At 37.0% G+C, this 25,517-nt stretch overlaps 1 pseudogene; it reads right to left on the bottom strand.

Moving 5' to 3' along the window:
- Positions 1-249: 249 nt before the first annotated feature.
- On the bottom strand, positions 250-3,094 carry LOC101126986 (MICOS complex subunit MIC26-like; annotated as a pseudogene).
- Positions 3,095-25,517: the final 22,423 nt, after the last annotated feature.

Here is a 25,517-nt window from a genome sequence, read left to right on the forward strand (position 1 = left end):
TGAGTATAGCTGTTGTCAATGATAGAAACAGCCATCCATTGCCTCAAAACAACAGGCTGGTTCATTAGAGGAGAATGCTAAAAGTTAGAAGAACCCTGAAAGGTCATATATGCCCAATTCCCTCATTATGTGTACGGGAGGACTGAAATCCCATAGGAGATGGTTAGCAGGTGTATTAGACACACATGAACTCTTCAATTTAAATCTAGTGTCTAAGCAAGGGTTAAGCCACTCTGTTGATAGGGGTTTCGGGCAAGTCACTGGACAACCCTGGGCATCATTGTAGAGAATATTCATTTACCCTATGTGTGTTTTTAGTCTGTTCAGCAGCCATTCCACCTTCCTTCAGCACCTCACTTTATTCTTTGGGAACTACAGAAATCTTGAATTGCCTATGCTTTTTTTTTTTTTAATTTGGGTTTTAATTATGTAAATAATAGCAACATGAAAACGAGGAGTTCTAAGGTTTGTACATTATCCCTAGGTGAAAGGATTTCAGATTAGTTTGCGTGTAGGATGGTACCACCCAAGATAACAGAGGTCTGGTCTAGTATTTCCTGAAGAAGAAAGCCAATTTAATACATTCAATACTGACTTCTCTGACATTTTTCTGTAGAAATACTGATTTACACTGTGGAGTTTCCAATGTTTACCTATAACTGATTAAGTTGTAGGTAACTTAATATAGGTAACTTAAATAAGTTAAGATGGGCAGAGCATGGAGTTTTCTACTTAGTTCCAGGTGAATTCTTCACATTTCCTGGCTTTTGAAAGTTCTCCTTCCACAAATCTTAAACCCCAGTCATATAAGCTCTCCCCACTGACCTGGGCAAACACGATGGTTTGTTGTGGATAATACAGGGAGGCAGCTAATCCCATGAAACCAGGCAGATACACTAGCTTCTTTATTTTTGAACCTCTAGCCAAAAGGGGTCCAATAAGGCCAGCAAAACCAATAACACCAAGTCTCGGAAAAAATCCAGGAGGTGCATTTTGGAGATAGTCATAGCTGTCTAACCCCCACTGAACCAAACTTTGCATCTTGGGCTTACTTTGGGAGTACGTGTCCTGACACCAGCTTGTGTATGGCTCGCAATAAGTGTCGCAGCTGTGAGAAGCTTTCTTCAAGCTGGTTCCTTGACTCCTCCACACACTGCGATTTGCCCTTGCGAAAGCTCGTCAACCTTCACGGAAGTTTTGGGAGGTGAGTCCTTTTTTGGTGCTGCATAGACTCTGAAGGTGAACAAGCTCAGGCTGGCTGGCCCCACGGACCGCTCTGAATTACCTTGAACATGTCGCTGGCAACTGCAGCTCCGTCAGGCTCACCCCAGCCTCGGCCACGCCCACAACAGAGAGGTGACTACGGAGGCCCGGTAGGGCCTTGATTTCTCCAACCGCAAGGGAGCCGCGGTGTGGCTGACTGCAGTAGGGCAAACTCGGTGCGGCGAAGGCTTGGTTCAATCACCCCTGCCTGTGCTCTTGATGGAACCTTCAATTCAGGTATCCTGCCCTCCTCTGGCACACGGTGTTATTTGTTGCCACAAGCTAAGTCCACCAGCCTCTCCCTACAGGGAAATGAAGTCCTGAGTGAAGTGACACAAATATGGAAAAGGTTTAGAACTGATTTATTCTGGTAGTCACCCCCAAAGCACTATCCATTTGTCCTGGTTACTACACCTCCAAAATTCCAATGTCCGAATTTTCCAATGTTTGTATTCTCTTTCCAATATCTGATTGTTTACGTTCTCCTTCAGTTCTATGGAGCTGCCTACGAACCTTCCACTAACACCCATTTTTAAGTTAATTGCAGTGGTCTCTGTTGCTTGCAACCAAAAACAAACCTAACTGATATATCGTACATGTGAAACTGTGACTAACATATTGTACGTGTAAAATGGGAATAATTATACTTCGCTCACAAAGGTGGTGTCAGTTTTTTTTTTTTTTTTTTTTTTTTTTGAGATGGAGTGTTGCTCTTTTTGCCCAGGCTGGAGTGCAATGGCACCATCTTGGCTCACAGCAACCTCCGCCTCCTGGGTTCAAGTGATTCTCCTGCCTCAGCCTCCTGAGTAGCGGGGATTACAGGTATGCGCCACCACGCCCGGCTAATTTTATATTTTTAGTAGAGATGGGGTTTCTCCACGTTGGTCAGGCTGGTCTCGAACTCCTGACCTTAGGTGATCCGCCCGCCTCGGCCTCCCAAAGTGCTGGGATTACAGGCATGAGCCACCGCACCCGGCCCAGTTTTTTTAATATATAAAAATAATGTATATTAAAACTACTGGCTTGGAGAATAAAACTTAAGAGGAACCCAGTAAGTATTGTTTGCTTGGTTTTTAAGATCCTTCCTATGTATTCTCATCTTTATTCCTGGATTCTGCTGAGATGCTCAATGGATCCATGAGTCACATGCTTAATCTCCTCAAAGAACTCTCTGGGTGAGAACCTACGCACAACTTTTGGTCTTTTTGAGACACTGGGTAATAGTTGTTTAACCACACCCTTGACTTTCTCTTCAGAACACACTTTCCTAAGAATGAATCTTCTCGTTTTAGCTTCTTTTGCAAAATGAATAGGCAGAGAATTTCCCAAATCATGAAATCCTGGTTTTTGTTTAATAGTCTTCCTCAATTTATCTCCCTCCTCTTGCATTTTATTATAAGCAGCAAAAAGAAATCTGACCGTACTTTCAACATGTTGCCTAAAATATTCAGAAAAACAACCAAGTTATTTGCTTACAAGTTATGCTTCCACATAATTGTAGGACACAATTCAGCTAGGCTTTCTGTCACTATATGACAAGGGTCCCTCTCCTTCAGCTCCCCAAATCAAGTTCCTAATTTTTTTCTGAGCCCTCAGCAGCAAAGCCTTTAATGTGCATATTTCTACCAACATTCTGTTGATGATAACATACATATACTCTAAGATGATAGAGACTTTCTCTCCTGTTCTCTTAACTTACTCCTGAGCCCTCATCAACAGAGCCTATTATACCCATTTTTCTACCAATAGTCTGTTTAAAGCAGTATAGGCTTTTCTATCTAGCACCTCAAAATTATTTGAGTCTCTACCTATTACCCAATTCCACGGCCATGTTCACATTTTTAGGCATTTGTTACAAGATTTTTAAAGACATTTGTTACAGTTTTTAGGTATTTAGTTAAACATAGCATTTTAGATACTTGTTACAGGTTTTAGATATGTAGTTTTTAGGTACCAAAATCTGTATGTTTCCCATGACTCCTATAACAAATTATCACAAATGTGGTGGCTTAAAACAATTATTCTCTTAAAGTTTTAGAGACCTAATATCTGAAATCGGTATCACTAAACTGAAATCAGGGTGTCAGTAGGGTTACACTCCCTCTGGAAGCTCTAAGTGATAATCTGTTTCTTGCCTCTACCAGCTTCTGGTGGCTGCCACCCTTTCTTGACTTGTGGTCACATACGTCTGATCTCTGCCTCTGAAGCTACATTTCCTTCTCCTTCTGTGTCAAATCTCCTTCTCATAAAGACACATGTGGATTACACTGAAGGCCCACTTGGATTATCCAAGATAATCCCCTTATTCTAAGATCCTTAATGTAATCAAATCCACAACATCCTTTTCTGCCACTTAGGGTGACATTCACAGATTCCAGACAGTAGGATGTGGATACATTTTGGGGGTCATTATTTAGCTTACCACATGCTTCCTCTCTTTTTCTGGTTTTGCCTTTTCCAACTCTGTACAAAGTTATCTCTGTAACCGGCCTCAGTGTGACATTCTGGAAACTTTAAAATTTAGCTGACTAAAATAATGTCATTTAGGATAATATATGACATTGAAATTTAAATTTTGTTCAAGGGGCTTTATTTACTCTTGTTAATAGTAACTTTTAAAATATAGAACCAGATGGTGATTCAACACACACACACATACAAATACACACACATCTGCCTGTTAGCATAATGTAAATCTTCCACTTATAATTTTACAAAAATCAGTTGAGGACATGCATTAATCTATAGTAAATCTGGCAGGAGTTCTTCAATACAAGATTTTATATGAAGGTGGAAATGTTTATTTAGTTTGAAATGAACCAAACCAATCTGTACAGAAGAAACAACATAGAATTTTACTATTCCATACAATTGAACATTATTATGTTCAAATACTATAGAGGATAAAGAAGTGAATTCCAGTATTTTTCCAATTCTTTTCTTTCTAAATAGTTGATGTACATTCTTAACCTATTTTAGCTATTAAATTGTTTTTCTCTATTGTTCCAGGTTTCTCTTCATCTCTTTTGATCCACAGTCTGTACATCTGAGTCTTTTGTCCCATAATTTTTAACATGAAGTGTATACATTATTTTGTATTGCTGCTGCAAAAAATCGTCACAAATGTAGTGGCTTTAAACAACCCAAATTTACACTCTTGCAGCTCTAGAGGTCAGAAATGTAAAATGGGTTAGCAGGGCTGTGCTATTTCTGTGGTCTCAAGAGAGAATTCATTCTCTTGCCTTCTCTACCTTCCAGAAGCTTCCTGCATTTGTTGATTTATGGCCCCAACTTTCTTCCAGCAGCATAGCATCTTCCAATCTTTGTCTTTCTTTGCCCAACACATCACCTTTTTCTGACTCTAATCCTCCCCCCTCTCTCTCTGTGATTACAATGGGCCCATGAGCATAATCCAGGTTAATCTCTCCATCCCAAGATCCTTAAATCAATCACATATGCAAAGTACCTTTTATCATGTGTGGTAACATATTCATTGGTTCTGAGACTAGGATTAAAACATCTCTGGGGGTGGGGCACTATTCAGGCTATCACATGGAGTTTGCCAAAGTTCAAATCCATGTCTTTATTACTATTTGCAAAAAATCTTCAATGTTTGCTATCACCAATGGTCAAAACTGCATTGTTTGGTTTGTGTAATGAATAACTTTGAAGTGGAATCTGAGACAAAAATTGGACCTTTCATTTGATAGAAGCATAGGCTCCATGACTCTCCTAGGGTAAGATAATTAAACATTCATCTTAATTGCAATACATTTCTGACTTCTGTTTTAGTACTGCATGGCCCAGAATGTGTGGGCTATTTATACCCTTTTTGTGGGCCGTTTATATCCTTTTTGTGAGAGGCAGAGCAAAGAAAAGGAGGGCAACATTTGGAGCAGAGGGACCCCTCTTGCCCTGGTTAAGTTAAGAAGAAATGAACGAGGAACTCAGGGCAAGATCAAGAGAGGTGATTCATCAACTGGCCTTCAACTAGAAAGGAGAAGATAATCCTTTCTAGTGGTGTAGTGGAATGAATATGACAGAGCTCCCAGGTATGCAATTCTTTTAGCAAGCTGGTAGTATTGGTCAACTCACTTCACCTGTCTGGGTGAAGAGGTGAGCTCAGCTCATCAACCTGTAAAATCTTAACCAGTAGTAACTCTGAAGGATTAGCCTTGACATTTACTGATGTTGCCTCTCTTGCTTAATATTTTATACTCATGAAAATATTAGTTTGTAAATACTGGGGAGAAATGTATTTTAACACCTAACAGAATTGCTACTTCTGAGAAAGTGGTAGAGAGGGATTTATCAAAGTCATCTTGCTTGTAACAATAAGAAATGTCAGCAGAGGAAAAAAGTGAATAAAACAGTTAAGTATTTTGTAATCTGAGGCTGAAAGATGCTGCCTGAGTAGTGACGATTCATATTAAGGAAAAATTCTTCTCTTCCAAATCCCATCAGACAACATTACATGTTCTGCACAGATTTTTACTGCTTACATGACTATATTTAATGGAAAATACACAATCACTGGAAAACGCTGAGTGACTTGGGGCTTGTGGAAGTGTGTTCTTTGGTGGCAGTGAGAAATAAAAAGCAGTGCTTTCAACTGTGAGGGGAATGCTTTAATATTGCCCAAGGTTCTAGAGTGTCATTGCACAGCATTTTAAATAAACATTTATTTGTTTCATTTTATTTATTCATTTAATCAATCAGCAAATATTTATTAAGTGGATAGGCCACACACTACACTGAATGTTAAACAAGATGTAATGAATTAGATATAAACCCTATCTTTTAGGAACTTACTGTCTGTCTGGAATAAATAGGTATAGCCACAACTAATGAGGAAACGAGGTATAAGGTATAATTTGCCACATGGACCATACAGAAGTATAGGTTAATTGAGTGTCCTCTGTAGTAAACAGCTAGAATTTGAATCCCAGCTATAGGATTCATCAGCTGTGTTACCTGAGTGAATTATTTAGATTATCTCTGTGTGTAGGGCTCAGTAGTGTTGAATATGTTACATGTAAAGTACTTAAAATAATATCTGCCCCAAACTAGTCTATGTTCTTGGAAATCAGAATAATAGTTACCTTTGGGGATAGAAGAAGGAATATGATTTTTTAAAAAAGGAGCAACAAGAGATTTCTGAGATTTAGGTAACATTCTGTTTCTTGTTCTGGATGCTAGTTACAGTGGTATGTTTTCTTTGTGAAAATTCAACAAGCTGTATACTTATATTGTTTTTACTTATATATTGTTTTTTAAATTTGAAGAAGCTTTGAAAAGCAGTGCCTCCATCATGGTATGTTCAAAACAAATATTTGTTATGCTCAAATCACAACTCTTAGAAACTCCAAGTGAAGCAGGGAAGGTTCTTGGCTTCACTCAGGAAGAAATTCAAGAGCAAGCTGGCGTAGAAAAAAATAGCTTTATTGAGGTGGGCAGCAGTGTTACAGCTCTGTGAGCTCCTGCAGAGCAAGGCTACTCCATAGACAGTCATATTTATACCCCCTTTTATGGACATGTTAATTAAGGGGCTGGTTATTCAGAAAAAGCTAGAAAGTAGGCAGTAACTTCCAGGTGTTGTCATGGCAATGGCAAACTGTCATGGCGCTGGTGGACATGCTTTATAAAAACATACTTTCAGTTCCTCTTTCCAGTTTCTGCCAGTCTCCAATCTAGTCCCCAATCGAGTCTCACCTACCTCCTGCCTAAAAATGAGGGGAACAATCACTTCTGACTGAGGCAATGGGCAGTGATTTCAGGGAATAGGCCACTTCAACCAAATTCTCAAGGTTAGTTGGATTATGTGTATACAAAAATAGGTGTGGAATTTCTACTTTTAAAAAGTATGCCATGTATTCAGGAAAGCGTATTGATTCAGGGTGTCGACTGTGAAGTCAGATATCAGTCTGAATAGCAGAACTATTGTTACTAGAAAAGGGTCCTGCTCCAGACCTCAGGAGAGCGTTCTTGAATTTCATGGAAGAAAGAATTTTGGGGTGAGTCCATATAGTAAAGTGAAAGCAAGTTTCTAAAAGAGAATAATTTTCAACCCAGAATTTCATATCCAGCCAAACTAAGCTTCATAAGTGAAGGAGAAATAAAATCCTTTACAGACAAGCAAATGCTGAGAGATTTTGTCGCCACCAGGCCTGCCTTACAAGAACTCCTGAAGGAAGCACTAAACATGGAAAGTTACAACTGGTACCAGCCACTGCAAAAACATGCCAAATTGTAAAGACCATCAATGCTATGAAGAAACTGCATCAATTAATGGGTGAAATAACCAGCTAGCATCACAATGACAGAATCAAATTCACACATAACAATATTAACCTTAAATGTAAATGGGTTAAATGCCCCAACTAAAAGACACAGACTGGCAAATTGGATAGAGTGAAGACCATCAGTGTGCTGTATTCAGGAGACCCATCTCACATGCAAAGACACACAAAGGCTCAAAATAAAGGGATGGAGGAAGATCTACCAAGTAAATGAAAAGCAAAAAAATAAAAAAAATTTAAAAAAGGCAGGGGTTGCAATCCTAGTCTCTGATAAAACAGACTTTAAACCAACAAAGATCAAAAGAGGCAAAGAAGGCCATTACATAATGGTAAAGGGATCAATTCAAAAAGAAGAGTTAACCATCCTAAAAATATATGCATACAGGAGCACCCAGATTCGTAAAGCAAGTTCTTAGAGACCAACAAAGAGACTTAGACTCCCACACAATAATAATGGGAGACTTTAACACCCCACTATAATAGTAGCCAATCAAAGAGACAGAAAATTAACAAGGATATCCAGGACTTGAACTCAGCTCTGGACCAAGTGGACCTAATAGACATCTACAAAACTCTCCACCCCAAATCAACAGAATATACATTCTTCTCAGCACCACATCGCACTTATTCTAAAATTGACCACATAATTGGAAGTAAAACACTCCTCAGCATTTGTAAAAGAACAGAAATCACAACAGAATGTCTCTCAGACCACATTGCAATCAAATTAGTACTCAGGAATAAGAAACTCACTCAAAACTGCACAAATACATGGAAACTGAGCAATCTTCTCCTGAATTACTCCTGGGTAAATAATGAAATGAAGGCAGAAATAAAGATGTTCTTTGAAACCAATGAGAACAAAGACACAATGTACCAGAATCTCTGGGACACATTTAAAGCAGTATGTAAAGGGAAATTTATAGCACTATATGCCCACAAGAGAAAGCAGGAAAGATCTAAAATCGACACCCTAACATCACAATTAAAAGAACTAGAGAAGCAAGAGCAAACAAATTCAAAAGCTAGCAGAAGTCAAGAAATAACTAAGATCAGAGCAGAACTGAAGGAGATGGAGACAAAAAATTCTTCAAAAAATCAATGAATCCAGGAGCTGTTTTTTTTCTTGGAAAGATCAACAAAATAGACCACTAGCAAGACTAATAAAAAAGAAATGAGAGAAGAATAAAATAGATGCAATAAAAAATGATAAAGGGGATATTACCACTGATCCCACAGAAATACAAACTACCATAAGAGAATACTATAAACACCTCTATGCAAATAAACTAGAAAATCTAGAAGAAATGGATAAATTCCTCGACACATACACCCTAAGTCGAATCTCTGAATAGACCCATAACAGGTTCTGAAATTGAGGCAATAATTAATAGCCTACCAACCAAAAAAAGTCCCGGACCAGATGGATTCACAGACGAATTCTACCAGAGGTACCAAGAGGAACTGGTACCATCCCTTCTGAAACTATTCCAATCAATAGCAAAGAGGGAATCCTCCCTAACTCATTTTATGAGGCCAGCATCATCCTGATACCAAAGCCTGGCAGAGACACAACAAAAAAGGAGAAGTTTAGGCCAGTATCCCTGAAGAACAATATCCCTGATGAATGCGAAAATCATCAATAAAATACTGGCAAACCGAATCCAGCAGCACACCAAAAAGCTTCTCCGCCACAATCAAGTCAGGTTCATCCCTGGGATGCCAGGCTGGTTCAACATATGCAAATCAATAAACATAATCCATCACATAAACAGAAGTAACGACAAAAACCACATGACTATCTCAATAGATGCAGAAAAGCCCTTCGACAAGATTCAACAGGCTTTCATGTTAAAAACTCTTTAATAAACTAGGTATTGATGGAACCTATCTCAAAATAATAAAAGCTATTTATGACAAACCCACAGTCAATATCATACTGAATGGGCAAAAACTGGAAGCATTCCCTTTCAAAACTGGCACAAAACAAGGATGCTCTCTCTCATCACTCCTATTCAACATAGTATTGGAAGTCCTGGCAAGGGCAATCAGGCAGGAGAAAGAAATAAAGGGTATTCTATTAGGAAAAGAGGAAGTCAAGTTGTCTCTGTTTGCAGATGACATGATTGTATATTTAGAAAACCCCATTGTCTCAGCCCAAAATCTCCTTAAATGATAAGCAACTTCAGCAAAGTCTCAGGATAAAAAAATCAATGTGCAAAATTCACAAGCATTCCTAGACACCAATAACAGAGAGAGCCAAATCATGAGTGAACTCCCATTCACAATTACTACAAAAAGAATAAAATACCTAGGACTCCATCTTACAAGGGATGTGAAAGACCTCTTCAGGGAGAACTACAAACCACTGCTCAAGGAAATAAAAGAGGACACAAACAAATGGAAGAACATTCCATGCTCATGGATAGAATCAATATTGTAAAAATGGCCATACTGCCCAAGGTAATTTATAGATTCAATGCTATTCCCATCATGCTACAACTGACTTCCTTCACAGACTTGGAAAAAACTACTTTACAGTTCATATGGAACCAAAAAAGAGCTCACATAGCCAAGACAATCCTAAGCAAAAAGAACAAAGTTGAAGGCATCACGCTACCTGACTTCAAACTATACTACAAGGCTACAGTAACCAAAACAGCATGGTACTAGTACCAAAACAGATATATTGATCAATGGAACAGAACAGAGGCCTCAGAAATAACACCACACATCTACAACCATCTGATCTTTGACAAACCTGACAAAAACAAGCAATGGGGAAAGGATTCCTTATTTAATAATAAATGGTGCTAGGAAAACTGGCTAGCCATATGCAGAAAGTTGAAACTGGATCCTTTCCTTACACTTTATACAAAAATTAACTCAAGATGAATTAAAGACTTAAATGTAAGACCTAACCTAGAAGAAAACCTAGGCAATACCATTCAGGACATAGGCATGGGCAAAGACTTCATGACTAAAACACCAAAAGCAATGGCAAAAAAAAAGCCAAAATAGACAAATGGGATGTGATTAAACTAAAGAGCTTGTGCACAGCAAAAGAAACTATCATCAGAGTGAACAGGCAACTTGCAGAATGGGAGAAAATTTTTGCAAACTTTCCATCCTACAAAGGGCTAATATCCAGAATCTACAAAGCACTTAAACAAAATTACAAGAAAAAAACACCACCATCAAAAAGTGGGCAAAGGATATGAACAGACACTTCTCAAAAGAATACATTTATGCAGCCAACAGACATACGAAAAAATGCTTATCATCACTGGTGATCAGAGAAATGCAAATCAAAACCACAATGAGATAACATCTCACGCCAGTTAGAATAGCGATCATTAAAAAATCAGGAAACAACAGATGCTGTAGAGGATGTGGAGAAATAGGAACGCTTTTACACTGTTGTTGGGACTGTAAACTAGTTCAACCATTGTGAAAGACAGTGTGGTGATTCCTCAAGGATCTAGAACTAGAAATACCATTTGACCCGACAATCCCATTACTGGTTATATACCCAAAGGATTATAAATCATTCTACTATAAAGACACATGCACACTTATGTTTATTGCAGCACTGTTCACAATAGCAAAGTCTTGGAACCAACCCAAATGCCCATCAATTATACACTGGATAAAGAAAATCTGGCACATATACACCATGGAATACTATGGAGCCGTAAAAAAGGATGAGTTCATGTACTTTGCATCATTCTCAGCAAAGCAACACGAGAAGAGAAAACCAAACACTGCATGTTCTCACTCATAAGTGGGAGTTGAACAATGAGAACACATGAAGATAGGGAGGGAAACATCACACACTGGGGCCTGTTGGGGGGTGGGGAGCTGGGGGAGGCATAGGGTTAGGACAAATACCTAAGGTAAATGACGAGTTGATGGGTGCAGCAAACCAACATGGCACATGTATACCTATGTAACTAACCTGCATGTTGTGCACATGTACCCTAGAACTTAAAGTATGATAATTAAAAAAAAGAAAGTAAAGAAACGAAAGAATGGCAACTCCATAAGCAGAGCAGCTTTGAAGGCTGTTGGTTGGCTATTTTTATGGTTATTTCATCATATGCTAAACAAGGGGTTATTTCATGAGTTTTCTGGGAAAGGGAATGAGGATTTCCCAGAACTAAGGATTCACCTTCCTTTTAGACCGTATAAAGGTAACTTCTGGACATAGCCATGGCATTTGTAAACTGTCATGGCACTGGTGGGAGTCTTTTGGCATACCAATGCATTATAATTAGGTATAATATGCAATAATTAGTATGTAGTGAGGATGACTGGAGGTCACTTTCGTTGCCATCTTGGTTTTGGGGGGTTTCTGCAGCCTTCCTTACTGCATCCTGTTTTATCAGTGGGGTCTTTGTGACCTGTATCTTATCCTGTGACTAAGAATGCTAATGTCCTGGGAATGCAGCCCAGTAGGTCTCAGTCACATTTTACCCAGCACCCACTCAAAATGGGAGTCAGTCTGGTTCTAATGCCTCTGACACTATGGTTTAATATGTTTTTATGCAAACTACTCAAACTTTTTGAAGCAGTTTTCTCATCTGTAAAGTGGGGATGAATGTTCCTACTTCACTGGATTATTATGACATCTAAATAAAATAGCCTATGCAATGCCTTTGTCATTAGAGATAAGAGCATTAGAAAAATTCAAGAAAAGTTGTGATGATAATGTAGTACAATGATACCTGAGCTGATAAATGTGGGTTTATATTGGGTATTGATAAATATCAGTTTCTCCTAAGGTGTAGCCTATAGATCTTATTTTTTTCATGAACTTTAAAGACATTAGATTATTCATTAGTACCAACAGACTTTAGAGATATTGAAGTGAAAAAAATATTGTGAGATTGTATGCTCATTTTTTCAATTTTTATTTCTAACAATCATTAACATTATATTTTGTGTTCTATTTTTATCTTCTCTGGTACTATATTTCTGAACTTCAATTTACTTAAATAAAAAGTAGTAATTACTACTAATTTTCAATTTCCTTTGAAGTTTAAAATATTACAAAAAAGCATATACATATCTTGGTATGAAATTTTACTCAACATCTCAAGCCCCAGTGCATTATTCATTACAAACAACAACAAAAAGCTAATGGGAAAAACAATTGGAATCCACTGAAGTTGAATTATCAGGACATATTTAACAAGAGAGCATCTACCAGAACTACGGTATGATGATAGAAATACTGCATCTGCCATTCTTGATTTGTGTAAAAATCAGCATAAAGGAAATTTCAGTTAATTCATTTGGTCATTCATTCACCCAACACTAGTCAGTGAATATCTGTTCACATTTGTGGCTCAGGCACTAAAGGTAACATGATATGGATTACACGTACTTTCCCAGACTCCTCCAGCCAATACCTGCTCTTTGGAGGCACACTGACTTTCTTGTTATTCCAAGGTCTACTCACATGTTTGTGCAATTGTCTCTACTTGGAATGCCTTTGCTGTCTTTCTAATTAACCTTCTCCCTGTAGGTCTCCCTTCCCTTCTATTCAAATATAACCAGCATACCTGTTTTTCTACACTGAGTATGTATGTTTCTTATTCTGCCTTTGCTCAACCCTACCTCTATGTACTCAGATTCATTGTCTAGACGTTTCTTTCCTGCCCCAATGCTCAGAAGTCTGATTCCAAGTGCTTCCCCCATTTCCCTACTCTTGCTTTATGTCATTTGTTTTGGCTAAGTCTATGGTACCCAGAAAAAAATCGCAAGTTGTGGGATGCAGGAGTCAGTGGGAGAGGAGGCCATTCCTTCCTGTGCTCTACCTATTTTAAGCTTTGTTCCTGGCATGGCTGTGTCCTTCGATGATCCCTTTCCTGTTACACAGCCTTTCCTCCATGGCTCCAGTTCACATTGTACTCCAGTAACTCTCTATTTCTTCTTGCTCTTTATGTAATGTCTTTTCTGTTTTTATTATTTTTTTAAATTTTATTTTATTTTGTTTTACATTCTGGGATACATGTACAGGATGTGCAGGTTCATTACATAGGTAAATGTGTGCTATGGTGTTTTGCTGCACCTATCAACCCATCACCTAGGTGTTAAACCCCACGTGCATTAACTACTTATGCTTATCCTCTCCCTTCCCCCATCCCCTGACCGACAGGCCTCAGTGTGTGTGTTGTTGCCCTCCCTGTGTCTATGTGTCCTCATTGTTGAGCTCCCACTTAAAAGTGAGAACATGTAGTGTTTGGTTTTCTGTTCTGGTGTTAGTTTGCTAAAGATAATGGCTTCCAGCTCCATCCATATCCCTGAGAAGGACATGATCTCGTTCCTTTTTATGGCTGCATAGTATTCCATGGTGTATATGTACCACATTTTCTTTATCCAATCTATCGTCGAGGGGCATTTGGGTTGATTTCATGTCTTTGCTACTGTGAATAGTCTTGCAAGGAACACATGCATACATGTATCTTTGTAATAGAATGATTTATATTTCTTTGGGTATATACCCAGTAATGGGATTGCTGGGTCAAATGGTATTTCTGGTTCTAGGTCTTTGAGGAATTGCCACACCGTCTTCCACAGTGGTCAGACTAATTTACATTCCTGCCAACAATGTAAAAGCATTCCTATTTCTCCCCAACCTCGCCATCATCTGTTGTTTCTTAACTTTTTAATAATTGACATTCAGCCTGGTGTGAGATGGTATCTAATTGTGGTTTTGATTTGTATTTCTCTAATGATCAGTGATGTTGAGCTTTTTTTTAAATATGTTTTTTGGTCGCATAAATATCTTCTTGCCCTTTTTGTCTTAGCGATGATAATGCATTACTACTGTTGCTAGTCTTTGGGTGCCTCAGTATCCCTTAACTCTGTTCACATACATGTGTGTATTCCCTCTGCATGTGGTTTCTTGGGCTGGATCTTCTTTCCTGCTGAAGGTCTTATACATTATGTATGGTGTGTAACTTTGCGAAAATTTTTAATCAAATTATAATAATCTTTTTAAACAAACAGATTTTTCTTTACAAGGATCTTCTGATTGTTAAGCATTTCTACTCTTTTTTGAAAAGAACAGTGCCTGCATGTAGTGGGATTAAATAAATGTTTTCTAAAATATATAAATAAATACTATTTATACCTATCTATATGTTTTTTCCACAAATTTTATGTAACAATTGAGGAGTTTAAAGTCTACCAGATAATGTATAATACTATAGGATGAACAGTAAGTGCTTTGTAGAATATTCAATACCGTACAATACTTAATACTAGAGGTATTAAGAGGAAACCAGAGTTATTATGAGACTTATTAGAAGTGTTGGAATTGGATTTTGAAAAAAATCTTTTTAGGTATAATTGATGACTTTGAAAGGGGTTGAGGTTGGTTGCTTTAGTTCCCTACTTTTAGAGGAACAAACAATAATCTGATATGTTCCACCAAAACGATTTTAGCAGAAAGGAAGTCTGAAATTATTTTAATAGAGAAATGGTACAGGGCTGATTCATCCATTTTGGAAGTTAATGTCAGAGGTATAACTTGCATTTCATTATTTGTATGGCTTGAAAAATAAGTCCTAAATAAAAGGTCCTTAACTATGAAGACACCTGCAAAGTTTATTTTGTCATGTAAGGTAATATATTCACAGATTTGTGGGATTAGGACATGGACATCATTGGGAACTTGTTATTCTGTTTATCACAGAATTTCTTATGTACGGTGTTTTCTAATGAAAATGTTATTTTCATTAGAATAATTGGATCTCTCAACTACAAATACCAGAAATACATTAAGAATTTTCGAAACATATCATATGTCAAATTTTGGAACTCCCCATATGGAAATTTAATGGAGCTGGTATTCATCCAACATTTACCGAGTGCCAGAATGGGCCTGAGAAAAAAAATACACAACAAAATAAAACAACAAAGTGGCAGGTAGAATTTACTTTAGTTGTCTTGTTTTTTTTTGTTTTTTTTGTTTTTGTTTTTGTTTTTGTTTTGAGATGGAGCCTCCCTCTGTTGCCCAGGTTGGAGCGCAGTGGCGCGATCTCCGCTCACTGCAAGCTCCGCCTCCCGGGTTCACGCCATTCTCCTGCCTCAGCCTCCCCAGTAATTGGGACTACAGGCGCCCGCCACCACGCCCGGCTAAATTTTTGTATTTTTAGTAGAGACTGGGTTTCACCGTGTTAGCCAGGATGGTCTCAATCTCCTGACCTCGTGATCTGCCCGCCTTGGCTTCCCAAAGTGCTGGGATTACAGGCGTGAGCCACTGCACCAGGCTAGTTGTCTTGTTTTATAGGTGAGAAAGTTAGAAAGTAGATGTCAAATGAGTTGCTTATGTTCACGTCCATAGTAAGTGATATGACAGGAATTTGAGACCAAATTTGGTTTTAGAGTCAGTGATGTTTTAAGGGTACCACATAATTTTAACTCCTACCATTTTATAGTAATGGATTATATATGGTCAGCAGGTATCAAATAATATCTAAGTTAGGGAACACCTGTTTTATTATATAGATTTAACATGTTTACGTTCAATATCAGTTTAAATTATAGTACAAATTAATAATATTAGTCAAAAGTGTACAAGTCAAATTGACATACATTATGCAAGTGCATTTTAGGGATTTTAGCATTTACAAGACAAACATTGATCTACCCAAATCAATATCTACTTACTATTTTGAGGCTTTGCTGGAAGAATCTAAAAATTAAAAATTGCAGTCCTTTTCTGCAGACACTAAATATTACCAAAAATAAATGATTACAAATGTATCAAAGATTGCTAAGTGGGTTTGGAACCCTTGCTTCTTGGTAAGAATTTTTAAATTGGCATTTTTTCAGCCTCTGCTTAATACAGACATGTTTTTGCTCTAAATATAGTAAACATCCATTCCACTCTATCCAAAGGACTGAGAAGTGTTTCAAAGATAGCCCACAAAATATCACATTATTTTCTGAGTATAGTCTTTAAAAAAAAACTATCTTGCAATCACTATTTACCATGATCAGTCAATATGTAGTCTTTGAGAAAAGAACATTAGCTTGTTGAACCATAATTCAAAATAAGTCACAATTTAATCTTATTTTAAAAACACTCTAGTTAATTGTAATTAATGTTTGACAGTTTGAAAGACATCTGTTATATTAACATAATGGTCTTATTGCACATGAAATGCTGCACGTTAAAAACTCAGCAGAGTTGAATGAGTATTTTGCAAGGAAAAGAAGAAAATCCTTGATAAAAACATGTAGTTCTGTCTATTGTTTGCTAAACAAATAGGACTTTTTTTCTCTTAATACGATAATTAATGAAATATATCTATTTCTTTAGAAGGGAAATAAACTTCCTGCTGTTTTGTTACAAATTGATCATTCTAAAGACAGTTTGGTTCTATGTTTTACAGTTTGAAAGTCATTGCTATACTTTGTAATTTCATGAATTTACTCATTGCCAGCTGTGATTGTTAGAGGTCACTTAGACTCTTGGATTATTCCATGCTATTTTAACAATATTCTAAATAAACAAATGAATGAAGCAAACTTCCTATACCAGATTTCACAGATGATGCTAAACATCGTATATAAAGCCTCTTCCCCTCATCCAATCTAAGATGTCAATAGTGCCATGGATGACAAACCCTTTCTTAAATCTATAATAAAAATCAAAAAGAAGATTTTAAAACATCAATATATCGATGCAGTAAGGAGTAACTCTGACATAAGAAATGTGTGGAGGCAAACTTTATAAATGCAAACAAATCTACATTATTCTCCTGTCTATTATCTATAGATTTGTGTTTATAAAAAGTTGTTTTCAAATGTAGCCTTGTGACTCACCTTCCAAAGCAAAAACCTAGGAGTGACTAATTTGGCAAAGAATTTATTTCACTAGGTGTTAATGTTTCTCCCTGCTTTAAAAAAATTGGGAACCTGAAATAAAGACACTAATTCGGTGTATTAAAATGATAAAAAATAGGGGAATAATTTTAAATTGGGACAATGTTAATACACAAAGGTGAACACTTACTAGAATTGGGCTGAATATTTTACTTAAGTTTCCTCTTAGGAAATTTAAAGAGGAACTCTTGGTAAGATGCAAGACTTTCGGGGTCCATAAATTTAATATTACCTATAGTTGATCCTACATTATTCAAGTGTTAATTAACACAGTGCCTGAAATGTAAAAGTCACAAATACATACGTGCTGAATTATCCAGTTTGCTGTAGACAGTGAGAAAAAGTGGTTTGAAAATTTTTTGTAAAACTACAAGCCACTATTTAGAAGCATGGCCCAAGTATGCCACTTCTATGCTCATGCTTCCACCTTTCCCAGAAATTTCTTTCCCTACCTTCTGTGCTTGGCTACCTCCTACACATATCCATGTGTGCATGGGCACACACAGCACAAAACAGTCTGATAGGTAAACAAAAAATCAAACTCTTCACTAGGCATAAGACAGCTAACAGTTACTACATACTAGGCACTGTTCTGGTGCTTAACATATTTTGATATGTTTATTTTTACAATAATCCTATGTTAAAAATGCTTTCACCCTATGATGTAATATTCTCCGTCTTTTAAACAGTGTCCATAAAACATTCTTCTAGTACCCCCCAGAGTTGATAACTGTGGGATGGTTCTACTTGCTTGGAATACTGCTTTGTAAATATTATTGGTTGAATTTTAGTTCCTCCAAGGATCAGACCAAAAGCCGTATCTTATAGAAAAAATATTTCCCTATTCTCCCAGTTCTGGGAGCTCTTCTCTTTACTCTTAAATAAATTTTATGAGAAAGATACTCAGTGTATCAGTTAACTTTATTTGTATAAAAAATCCACTCCCAAAGTTAATTGCTTAAAATGGCAACCATATATTAGCTTTTGTTTTTGTAGTTTGGCAGTTTGAGCCGGGCTCAGCTAGATGGTCTTTTGGTCTTGGCTGAGTTTACTCATGCATCTGTGGCTCTGCTTTAGAGACTTGGCTGGCCCTTGGCTGCAGTGATGGGGAAAACTGGGCCATACGCCTCTTGTCATCCAGCAAGGTAGGCCAATTTATAGTGACTAGACCAGTTTCCAAGAGTGAGCTGATGCACTGACTCTGAACGGGCACAATGTTACCTATGTTGCATTCTACTTGTCAAAACAAGTCACATGGGCAGCATGGATTCAAGGTGGGAAATAAAGTCTACTTCTTGGTAGGAGGAGCCATAGAATCACATTGCAAAGGGTCCTGTATACAGATAGGGGAATAATTGTAGCCATAGTTGCAACCAATCTGTTCAGTCCACCAACATGTTGGATAATCTCCTTGAAGTTAAGCACATCATTTTGTACAGAGGGCCTGGAATATATTAAAGGTTAAATATAAGTTTTATGTCAGTGAATGGTGATTTTTAATTGCATACTTTTCCTTTATTCTTGGTTAAAATGATTTAAAAAGGAATCCAAATCACAGCTAATTTCCTGGTTGACTGTAATCACTTTGGGTCTTAAATCAAGACTAGCCTGTTTCTAATAGTTAATAGCGTGATTTCTCATTCTCACAAGAAGTATAATTTAAAGGTGAGAATCCACCAATGCATGATACACTTGGAATTAATTTTTTTCAGTTTACATTTTTGTGGAGTAGTAGATAGCACTATACATCAAAGTTAGAAGCATCTACTTTTGGTCAATGACACTTCTAATAACTAATCCAAAGGATGTTTTGTCTTAAAGTTACCAAAGACATGTTTAAAATGATGTCTGTAGTATTGTTGTTTATAATATATACTTCCCTTTAGTTTCATGCTAAAGTGTATACTTCTCTTACATATAAGTGAGATCATACAGTATTTATCTTTGTGTGTTTGGCTTATTGCACTCAATATAATGTTCTGTATGTTGTAGCAAATAATGAGATTTCCTTATTTTTTAAGACTGAACTGTCTGTGAACATATATGTAGATCTCAATTTATTCATTCATCTGTCAATGGACACTTAAGTTGATTCCCTATCTTGGCTATTGTGAATAATGCTGCAATAAACATAGGATTGTAGACATTGTGCTTGAGAAGATGATTTCATATCCTTTGGATATATACTCAGTGGTGGCATTGCTGGATCATATGCTTGTTCTATTTTTAATTTTTTAAAAAAGCCCTGTAATGGCTGTACCAATTTACACTCCCAACAGTGTAAAAGAATTCCTTTCTCTCTACATCCTCACCAACACTTATGTTTTGACATTTTCATAATAGCCATTCTAACAAGAGTGATGTGTTATCTCATTGTCATTTTGATTTACATGTCCTGATGATTAGTGATGTTGAGCACTTTTTCTTATGCCTTTTGGTCATATGTGTGCCTTCTTTTGAGAAACATCTATTCAGATCCTTTGCTTATTTTTAAATAAGGTTATGTATTTTTGTGTTTTTGAGTGGCATGAATTCCTTTTATATTTTAGATATTAACTCCTTATTAAATATATGTTTTACAAATATTTTCTCCCGATTTGTAGCTTGCCTTTTCATTTTGTTAATTATTTCCTTTGCTGTGTATACATTTTTAGTTTGATATAGTCCCAGTTGTTTATGTTTGCTTCTGTTGCCTGTTTTTGGTGTCATATCCAAAAAAAAATTGCCAAGATTTATGCGAAAGGATCTTTCTCTTAAGTTTTTCTATGTTTTCTCTTATGTTAGCTTCTAAGGAGTTTTATGGTTTCAGGTCTTACGTTTAAGTCTTTGATCTGTTGTGAGTTGCTTTTTATGTATAGTGTGATGTAAAAATCCAACATCATTCTTCTGCATGTTGAGATCCAGATCAATATCATTTATTGAAAAGGTTGTCTTTTCCTTATTATGCCTTCTTGGTGCCCTTGTGAAAGGGCTTATTTATCAAATATGCGTGGATTTATTTCTGGGCTCTCTGTTCTGCTGGTCTTTGTGTCCGTTTGTATGCCAATACATACTATTTCAATCACTATAACTTTATAATGTAGTTTGAAATAAAAAAGCATGATGCCTCCAGCTTTGTTAATCTTGTTCAGGATTACTTTGGCTACCTGTGGTCTTTTGTGGTACCATATGAATTTTATACTGTGGGATATTAGGTGATTATATATTATATATAATATATAATATATAATATATATTATATAAAATATATAATATATAATATATATTATATATAATATATAATATATATTATATATAATATATATTTTATATAATATATTATATATATTATATATAATATATATTATATATAATATATATATTTTATATAATATATATACACACACAGATTTTTTGTCCATGTTTCCTGGCTCATAACATCCATTGCCTTTGTTACAGTATTTTATTATAATGTTTGGGTGCTTTAAGCCTTAGGAGCAGGCCTCAGGAAATAGAATCTCTCTCTCTCTCTTTCTCTCTCTGTCTCTCTGACCTTATCCGTCCCTCCTTTCACCTGCCCAAGGTAAGACTTTAATCTGATTTTGAGGCATAAGACCCTTATTGCAGAAAGTGTCCTGCCCATACTTTGGAAAAAGAAATGCTAAACAGAGAGACCAAGAAGAATCTGTACACACAGGCCTTGCTGGGTTTACATCATACCCTTTTTGTCCAATCACATTTTGACATGGTTGTCCATGCTTCAATCATGGTCAACCAATGACATCTCCATAAAAGACCCAAAGGACGTGGTTCAGAGAGTTGTGGACAGCTGAACACGTGAATGTTCCTGGAAACTGGCGTGCTTAGCGAGGGCATGGAAGCTTTGTGCCCCTTCCTCCATACCTCGCCCTACCCATCTCTTCATCTCTACCCTTTGTAATAAACTGGTCAACATAAGTAAGTGTTTCCCTGAGTTCTAGGAGCCACTCCAGAAAATTAATTGAACACAAAAACGGGGTTATGGGAACCTCAACTTGAAGCCAGTCTGTCAGAAGTTCCAGAGGCCCAGACTTGATTATTGGTGTCAGGATGGGGCAGTGCAGGAATTATGGGGAGTCCTGGGAACTTAGCCCTCAACCTGTGGGGTCTCACACTATCTCTAGGCAGATAGTGTCATAATCGAATTGGAGAATACCCAGCTGGTATCCACCGCATAATTGATTGCTTGCTTGCTGGTGGGGAGAAATTCTCGTATATTTTGGGATCACAGAAGTTTTCTGTGTTGATTGTTGTTACGTTGGTAGGAGAGCAGAGGAAAAAGATGGTTTGAAGGTTTTTCCAGAACAGATGCTTTTTTTCTATTTCTGTGAAAATACCATTAGAACTTTGACAGAGATTGCATTGGATCTGTAGATCGCTTTGGTAAGTGTGGACATTTAACAAGATTAATTCTAATCCATAAATACTGCATGTCTTTCAATTTATTTATTTATTTTTCAGTTTATTTCATCAATGTTTTATAGTTTTCATTATGCAAGTCTGTCACCTCCTTGGCTAAATGTATTCCTTAAATATTTTGTTACTTTTGATGTTATTGAAAATGTAGTTGTTTTCTTGATTTCCTTTTAAACAGTTCACTGTTGATGTAAAAAAATGCTACTCATTTTTGTATCTTAATTTTATATCCTGCAACTTTACTGAATTTATTTATTTCAACAGTTTTTTAAATAGAGTCTTTAGAGTTTTCTACCTATATAATCATGATGTCTGCAAACACAGACTTTTTGGTCTTCCTTTATTATTTGGGTGTCTATTATTATTAGTTTTTTATCTAATTTTTCTGGCTGGGACTTCCAGTAGTATATTGAATAAAAGTCACAAGAGTGGGCATCTTTGCCTTCTGCTGAATCTTAGAAAGAAAGCTTTTGGTTTTACTTCATTGATTGTGATGCCAGATACAGACTTTTCACTAAATGGCCTTTTGTGTGTGTGTGTTAAGTTCTTTCTATACCTCTTTAGTTGAAAATTTTTATCATGAATGGATGTTGAATTTTGTCAAACATTTTTTCCCATATCATTGAGATTATAATATGGTTTTCATCTCTTATTTTATTAGTGTGATGTATCGTATTGATTGATTAGTGTATGTTAAACTAACTCTGCATCACAGGGATAAATACTACTTGCTTAAAGTGCTTTCAACACTTCATCTGATTCCCATCTAACCTTCGAGTTCTCTACTGAAATATTCTATGCTAGTCTAACGATACTCCCTTGCATAAAACTAGGCACTTTTCTGTTGCTGCTTTCAAAATTCTTTTTGTGTTTATTTTTTGACAGTTTGATAATAAGGTGTCTCAGTGTGGGTCTCTTTGGATTCATCTTATTTGTTGTCTTTTGGGCTTCCTGGATCTGTTTGTTTATTTCCATCTCCAGATTTGGGAAGTTTTCTACCATTAACTCTTTGATTAAGCTTTCTGCTTCTTTTACTTTCTCTTCTCCTTATAGAACTCTCACAATGTGTATATTAGTCTACTTTATAGTGTCCCATAAGTCCCTTAAGTTGTCTTTATTCTTTATTTTTCTCTGCTCTTTATTCTTCATTTTTATTTCCTTTTTGCTTCCCTGACTGGGTGATTTTTAGTTCACTCATCCTTTCTTCTGCTTGACTGAGTATGCTGCTAAACTCCTCTACTGCATTTTTAATTAAGTTATCATAGTCTTCAGCTGTTTTCTGCTTGGTACTTTAAATAATTTTTTTCTATCTCTTTGTTGAAATTCTCAGTTTGTTTATTCATTGCTCTTACAACTTTAGTGAGCACCTTTATGACAGTTATTTTGATTCTTGTTGGATAGGTTACATATCTCCATTTTATTAGGATTGGTTTCTGGAGATTTATCTTGTTCTTTAGTTTGGAGTATATTTTCCCATTTCTTTAGTTTCCTTAATTCTTTCTTTTGTTTCTACACATTAGATAAAATATCTATCTTTGCCCCTCCTCACAGACTGCCTCGTACAGAAGATGAACCTCGCCAATCAGCCCAGACAGATATTCTGTATGCCTTCCAAGCTTTGGTGCTTGTCCAAACCACCGCCTTTGTTCTTAGTGGCTCCCAGTAAACGAGAGTATGCCAAATTCCATCAGTGCACCAACACAGGTGAGACAGAAACCAGTTTCTTGAGTAGCAGCCAGAAAAGTTGAGGTGCTAGATGCATGGCCCAATTCCTTCTTTCATCGGTGAGAAGCTAGGAGTTGAAGTTTATTATCTGTTTGTAGTGAGCATGGAGAAGAATTGTGGCAAATGCCTGCATTCTCCTTCAGATCATATGCAATTTCAAACCATTGCTTTGCTTTCTGTCCCCCATGGACCTAGCAAATGCTGGGCCCCATCAGTTCTCAGAGACAGGCAAGTTAGAGGTCAGTCGTTGGGTAGCAGCTAGAAAAGTTGGGGGGATTGATGACTATAAGCCCAGTTCCCTATGGTGAGAAGCTGCATTCTTGGTGTTTTCAATGGAGTGAGCTGAGGAGAGGAGCCGAGGGAAGTGCTCACATGCCTACATGCCTGTTCAGTCTCCAGGCCATAGGAAGTGTCCACATACCCATTCAATTTCAAGGAAACTAGTGATTTCTTGCCATGTCAGCTCCTGGAGACAGGCAAGTTAGAAGCCAGATCCTCTGGAAGCAGCTAGAAAAGTCAGGACATTGGATGTGCAGTCTAACCTCTTCCAGCGAGAAGCTGAGAGTTCAGCTTTGTTGCCTGCTTGCTTGGTGATGAGCTAGGAGGAAAAGGAAAGTGCTATGCATTTGCTTAAAGCCACCTCTTTTTTCTTTCTGGTCCATGGAGACTAGTAAATGCTGAACCTTATTCAGAGATAGGTGAGTGAGCTTGGAGCCAGTCCCTTGGGTAGCACTCATAAAAGTTGTAGTGCTAGATGTGTAGTCTAAACAAACTCTTTGCTCCTCAGGAAGAAGCTTGGAGTTGGGGATTCCCTCCCAGTTGTATGGTGCTGTGCTGAGAATGAGATTTATGACAAAAATATGTCTTACCCATTTTCTACCCATGTCAGTGTGGAATAATTTTCTCATTTACCAAGTGTGCAGGAGACTCTCAACTAGTTTATGGATTTCTCTTTTTTTTTTTTTTGACGGTTTTTAATTGTGCCTTTATTCAACTTAGTTCATTAAAAATGTTTTAAAGATCCTATAAATAAAGTGACCACTCACGTGGGATATAGGTCACCCCTCAGCATGTTATTGTTTTTTCTTAAAAAGCAGTATTTCTTATAGGAATCTTACTGATCACACGGTAGTTACAATAATGTCAGATATGATGTATACAGTCTAAACGAGACAGGCCAGTTAAGAATTTACATAATGTAAAAATACACATATTAAAAGTTAGCCAAGTGGACAGACGCATGCGGGGGTGGGGGTGGGGGGAGCAGGTGACAGGAACTCCTTTAACAATCAGTAGAGGGCCCAGATGCAAAGAATCTGGTTTTCCCCATTACAGTAAACAGCTTTCACTAACGTATACAGGTATTTCATACACATCTAAACACACAAGGGTAAGTTGTGACCTGCTACACATAGGGTCTACAGTGGTATAATTGTGATTTTCCTGTGATACTCCCAAGAAAACTGTAAATAGTGAACCCCATGCAAGTAGTGGGAAGCACTAGTCTTTTATCACAGGTTGAACCTGAGGAGGTTTAACTCTTGACATTAGTATCTGTAAAGAGCGTACGACTCTTTTTGCTATGTTTTCTCCACAACTGACATGCATTTGGTGTGGGAGAATTCTGATGGCTGTCTGACCTAACAGTGATAACTACTATTCAAAATGTGGGTACCTTTTCAGTAATATTGAGTTACACATTTAACATTAAAAAAACAAAAACGTGGATCATCCACAGCTTTAAGCCAGAAGGCAGAAGGGAGTGTGTCTGAATGTTAATGTTTTCAGTTATACTATTTTGTGGTTTTTCCCGCTGTACTCCAGAATGACACTGGTACACTGCTGCTTTCCGTAACAACACAGGCACTAGTTTGAACTCAGACAAAACCTGAA

The sequence above is a fragment of the Gorilla gorilla genome, chromosome 18, assembly GCF_029281585.2.
Source record: "Gorilla gorilla gorilla isolate KB3781 chromosome 18, NHGRI_mGorGor1-v2.1_pri, whole genome shotgun sequence".
In the NCBI taxonomy this organism is placed as follows: domain Eukaryota; kingdom Metazoa; phylum Chordata; class Mammalia; order Primates; family Hominidae; genus Gorilla; species Gorilla gorilla.